Here is a 6,502-nt window from a genome sequence, read left to right as displayed (position 1 = left end):
CCTGCTTCGAGTTCCACAAACCAGCGCCCCATGTTCTTTCAAAACACTCTGGGAACCCTAATTCGCTTAAATTAAATAAATTAAACGGGCATTTATGAAAGCAAATTAGATATCCGTCCACAAAGTTCGATAAGATTATTTTAATCAAGCAGGTAGGATGCATCCATGGTGTGTGCAAAAAAGCATTTGTCAAAAGGATTTGCCTTTTTCTGGACAAAACGTTAAAACTGTTTAAAAGAAGTTCAATACTCTGCGTGAATTCAAAAATTGTTATTTTTTTCCCCCAGATGACATAATGGGGGAGTTACTGAGACCGACGGTAGGAGGACTCTGAATTAACATACACACGCATGAAGCTACAACAAACCTCTCGTGAAAAAACACGGAAGCACTGCACCTTCCCAGAATGAGCATGATTCATTCACCAGGCCTGGGCAACTCTCAACTGTTCAGTGTTTTAAAGCAAAATAAAGAGTCATTTCTAAATATGGCAATTTCTAACAACTTTATTTCAAAATTGATCCATTAAAGTGTATAATAGATATATTTGGATATTTTCCATAAACCGGTTTAAGAATAAGCGTTACTTGAAAAGCATTATAAAGAATAGGAAATAAGCAGACATTACAAGAAGAGATGCCATTTTTAAGCCCATGAGCACAATTTTAAAGTTAAAATAAGGCACGAGATAAACAGAATATTTCTCTTCGTGAATTATCTGGTAACTTTCAGTTTTGTAAACTAACAACCCATGTGTCAGCTTGTCATCTGTTCATAGAGTAAAAAGAAATCAAGCTTTCATTGGGATTGGAGTAGTCAACAGAACCATTTAGATCAGCTGGAAAGCTATCAAGTCCAATCAAATCAGTAAATACTGCAGATGCTGGAAATCCGAAATAAAACCAAAAAGTGCTGGAAATACTCAGCAGGTCTGGTAGCATCTGTGGAGAGAGAAGCAAAGTTAACGTTTCAGGTCAGTGACCTTTCATCAGAACTGGGAAAGGTTTGAAATGTAATAGGTTTTAAGCAAATAGAGTGGGGGTGGGGCAAAAGGGAACAAATGGGAAGGTGTTGATGTAACAGAAAGTCACAGAGAATAACTGACAAGGAGGTCACGGGCAAAGACAAAAAGTGTGTTAATGGTGTGGTGAAATACAAAGCGTTAGTGCAGAGAGGGTGTTAAATGACAGGATAATGAAAGCCCTAGCCAAAAGCAAAACATGAAAAAAATTATGAAAAAATTGTAATTATGAAACAAACTAAAATAAAAATATACAAAGTAAAACTAAAAAAAAGGGGGGGGGGGCAGTCACGCTCTGAAATTATTGAACTCTACGTTCAGTCTGGTAGGCTGTAGCATGCCTAATCGGTAAATGAGGTGCTGTTCCTCAAGTTTGAGTTGATGTTCACAGGAACATTGCAGCAATCCCAGGACAGAGATTAGGGCATGAGAGCAGGGGAGTGTGTTGCAATGGCAAGCAGCAGGAAGCTTGGGGTCATGTTTTTGGACTGAGCGGAGGTGTTCCGCAAAGCGGTCACCCAATCTTCGTCTGGTTTCCCCGATGTTGAAGAGACCGCATAGTGAGCAGCGAATACAGTATACTAAGTTGAAAGGAGTACAAGTAAATTGCTGCTTCACCTGAAAAGAGTGTTTGCAGCCTTGGATTGTGAGGAGAAAGGAGGTAAAAGGGCAGGTATTACACTTCCTGCGATTGCATGGGAACGTGCCTTGGGAAGGAGATGAGGTGTCAGGGGTAATGGAGGAGTGGACCAGGGTGCTGCGGAGGGAACGATCCCTTCGGAATGCTAACAGGGGAGGAGAGGGGAAGATGCGTTTGGTAGTGGCATCATGCTGGTGGTATGACCAGTTGAGAAAGGTGTCGAGGGATCTTTTGCTGTCTTCGCCTGGTCTTATTGTAACAGGGTTTAATTTTAAACACACTGTGTTTTGAGCTCTCCCTTTGGTGAATTCTTGTTTACAGCTTTCCAATTATAAGGCAAAGAAATGAGCATACCAGGTTTTCTTCAGGTTTACAGAGGAAAAGTGAAATTTATTCAACCTTAAACTTAAATTCTAATATGGTTAACGCCTCCGGATATAGGACACGCCCATGCTAGCATGCAAAAGTGATACACACGTGCAAATAGGGACAGAAAAGAGCAGAAGAAAAATAAAATGGAAAGGTTTGAGGCAGTCACTAAAAGGGGGCAATTCTGATGAGGGGTCACTGACCTGAAACGTCAACTCTGCTTCTCTCTCCATAGATGCTGCCAGACCTGCTGAGTACTTGCAGCATTTCTTGTTTTTATTTCCAAAAGTGGGGGGAGTGGGGGGGGGGGGGGTGGTTTCTTGTTAGTATTTCTGTGTTTCCAACTCGCCGTAGAGCCCTTGATTGTAGACAGCTTTTACTTTTCGTTGGGGCCCAGTATTCTTCTTAAACCTTCTCTCTTGCGGTTCATATGGCTTCGATGGTTTCTGAAGCTGGTGAGAGCAAGATGAGAGCAGACAGGAAAGAGGTGTTCTCAGTTCAGGAGCTAACAGCCTTGAGTTCAAATTCCTTATTCAAAAAAACTCCAACAGTCAGTCATGTGACTAAACGGGCCTGACCATGTCTGTGCATTCGGCCATTTTAGTAGTTAGCCTGGAATGCTTCAACGTCTGGTAATCAAAAGTCCATTGTGGATTAAATTGGAGCAGGGAATAGCTCCTTTGTCCTTTGAAGTACTTGTCTGTTGATATGCTATTGTCTCTCTCCAACCAAAGTCTCCAATTGTTTTTTAAAGCAAGTTCTTTCTTCACCATCAGCAATTTAAAATCAATGTTCATGTGGCAAAATTAATTTCCCTCATTCTTGGCAGGTGGGGGGTTTGCCTGACACTGAACGTGGTGGAAATAGCAGAGGATGATCTTTTGGATGTGGAGACTGGTGGGACAGAAAGTGAGTACAAGGAGAACCCTGTCGCGGTTCTGGGAGGGAGGGGAAGGGGTGAAAGCAGAGGTGCGGGAAATGGGCCGGACACAGTTGAGGGCCCTTTCAATCACAGTCAAATCAGTAAGCAAGTGGTATTGAAGGTTGTTAAATCATTTTTTTCTCCCACTGTTGGTTGTGCATAAAATTGGGAAATCGGTTTAAGATGAGCTAATGATTTCCAAGAGTTGCAGTTGCAACAGTTCTATTCAGTGTTTGTTTGTAAAGAAGCTGCTAAAATACAGCTTTTAAACTTTCCTCCAAACAAACGTTCTGGAACATGCCCAGCTCTTGTATTAAGTGATGGTTTATTTTTTTAATACTAATTGTAGCTACTTTTTAATTTAAGGAAGGTGGGCCCTGGCAACAAATATTAATTGGCTTTATTGAGTATTCCTGTCATAGCACTTACAGAATTTCCAGAGTTTGGAAATGAAGAGTGAGGCAGAAGTGGTAGTGTGTTTTATTTAATTTAAACATATTATACTCTTTCTCGTTTAGGATTTTACTACTGCATAGCATGAACCATTGGCTTATTTGTCTGAGCCTTGTTCTGTAACTTGCTGTTTTTGGTTTGTTCACGCACACATGGGCAAGGTCCCTTTGTTATCATGCAGTAACATAACTAAAACAGATTATCTGCTTGTTATATTGCTGTTGGTGGGATGTGTACAAATTGGCTGCTGCATTTTCTGCATTACAACAGTGACTACACTTTAAAAGTAATTAATTGGCTGTAAAATGCTTTGGGACATTCTGAAAGATGCTATAGAAATGCAAGTCTTTCAAGTAAACAGTCCAGAAGAATACCAAGTTTGAACCCTGAACTGTGATGAAGGCAGGTACTGCTACAGTGCCCTCTGTGTCCCTGGGCTTGTAAAGGGAAAACAAATTAGACATGCTCTCCACTCCTGATTGCTGTCAAGGGACCTTGCTGTTAAGTGCTTGTGGGTGGATGTTGTTGGGTTCGGGTTTGCTGCTTTCCTGTGATCACGTAGCCTTACTATAGGAAACAGGGATTAGCACATTGTAAACCTCTAAGAAATGTAGACTTCCCTGTGCAAGAACACAACCCTACTCCCTCATCAAACAGGAAACTGTGCAAAGAAGAACCACAAAGATGATTCCCAATATTAAAGGTCTCCATTATGAGTAAAGACTGGAGAAACGTGGGCTCTCCAGCCTCAAAGGAGATATTCAAGAGATGTTATAAGAGATGGACAAGTTTGTAAATGATAAGGAAAATATAAATCCAGAAGATTTACCTTAAATTAGGAAAAGGGGAATAATAGTTTTAAACCAATACAAAGAAAATTTAGGACTGATTTGCACTGTGGAAAACTATTCCTCTTATCCTTCTTGACCTGTCTGCAGCCTTTGACCTGGCTGACCACACTATCCTCCCTCAACACCTCTTTGTTGTCCAGCTGTGTGGGAATGCCCTTGCCTAGTTCCAATCCTATCTATCCAGTTGTAGCCAGAAAATCTCTTGCAAAAGCTTTTCTTTCTGTTACCACACCATTATTTCTGGGATCTCCCAACGACCTATACTTAGCCCATTCCTATTTTATTCTCATCTACAAGCTGCCCCTTGACAACATCGTCCAAAAACATGTCAGGTTCCACATATACGCTGACAACACCCAGCTCAACTCACCACCACCTCTCCTGACCCCTCCACTGCCTCTGATTAGTCATACTGCTTGTCCAACATCCAATATTGGATGAGCAGACATTTCGTCCACTTAAATATCGGGAAGAGCAAAGCCATTGTCTTTGGTCCCTGCCACAAACTCTGTTCCCTAGCCACTCCATCCCTCTCCCTGGCAACTGTCTGAGGCTGAACTAAACTGTTCACAACCTTGGTGTTCTATTTGACCCTGAACTGAGCTTCTAACCATTATCCTCCCCATTAGCAAGACTGCCTACTTCCACCTCTGTAACATCGCCAGTCTCTGCTCCTGCCTCAGCCCATCTGCTCCTGAAACCTCATCCATGCCTTCATTACCTCGGGACTCAACTATTCCAGGCCAGCTGGCATCTTCCATGCTCCACAAATTTGAGCTTATCCAAAACTCTACACCTCATATCCAGACTTCCATGAAGTCCTGTTCACCCACCACTCTGGTGCTCTCTGGCTTACATTGGCTCTCAGTCAGGCAGTCTCTCTTTTTTTAAGTTCTCATGCTTGTTTTAAAATCCTTCCATGGCCTCGCTCTTCCCTAACTCTATAACTTCCTCCAGCTCTACAATCCTCCTAGATCTCTGTGCTTCTGCAATTCTGGCCTCTTGCACATCCCTGATTTTCTTCATTCCACCTTTGGGAGCCCTGCCTTCAGATGCCTGGGTGCTACTCTCTGGAATTTCTTCCCTAAAGAGGTGAGAGTGACTGCCCTGGACATCAAGGCAGCATTTGACCGAGTATGGCATCAAGGAGCCCTAGCAAAACTGGAGTCAATGGGAATCAGGGGGGAACCTAGGACAAAGGAAGATGGTTGTGTTTATTGGAGATCAATCGTCTCAGTCCCAGGACATCACTGCAGGAGGTGCTCAGGGTCGTGTCCTAGGCCCAACCATCTGCAGCTGCCTCATCAATGACCTTCCTTCAATCATAAGGTCAGAAGTGGGGGTGTTTGTTGATGATTGCACAATGTTAAGCACCATTCGCGACTCCTCAGATACTGAAGCAGCCCAAACCATATGCAGTAAGACCTGGATAATATCCAGGCTTGGACTGATAAGTGGCAAGCAACATTCACTCCACACATGTGCCAGGCAATGACCATCTCAAACAAGAGAGAATCTAACCATCTCCCCTTGACATTCAATGACATTACTATTGTTGAATCCCCCATTATCAACATCATGGGGGTCACCATTGACCAGAAACTGAACTGGACCAGCCACATAAATGCCGTGGCTACAAGGGCAGGTCAGAGGCTGGGAATTCTGCAGTGAGTAACTCGCCTCCTGTCTCCCCAATGCCTATCCACCATCTACAAGACACGAGTCAGGAGTGTAATGGAATACTCTCCACTTGCCTAGAAGTGTGCAGCTCCAAGAACACTCAAAAACTCAGCACCATCCAGGACAAAGCAGCCCACTTGATTGGCATTCCATCCACCACCTTCAACATTCACTCCCTCCACCACAGATACACAATGGCAACAGCGTGTGCCATCTACAAGATGCACTGCAGCTACTCACCAAGGCTTCTTCAATAGTACCTTCCAAATCTGCGACCTCTACCACCCAGAAGGACAAGGGCAGCAGTTACATTGGAATACTACAACCTGCAAGTTCCCAGCCAAGCCACACACCATCCCTACTTGGAACTATAATCGCTGTTCCTTCACTGTTGCTGGCTTATGATCCTGGATTCCTAATAGCACTGTTGACGTACCTACACCCCAAGTACTGCAGCGACTCACCACCACCTTCTCAAGGGCAATTAGGGATGGGCAATAAATGCTGGCCTAGCCAGCAACGCCCACATTCCCCGAACAAATTTTTAAAAACCTCTTTGCATTTCG

Source organism: Heterodontus francisci, chromosome 33, assembly GCF_036365525.1.
Source record: "Heterodontus francisci isolate sHetFra1 chromosome 33, sHetFra1.hap1, whole genome shotgun sequence".
NCBI classification, from domain to species: domain Eukaryota; kingdom Metazoa; phylum Chordata; class Chondrichthyes; order Heterodontiformes; family Heterodontidae; genus Heterodontus; species Heterodontus francisci.
The sequence above is the reverse complement of the archived record's forward strand: the minus strand, read 5'-3'. Positions refer to the sequence as shown.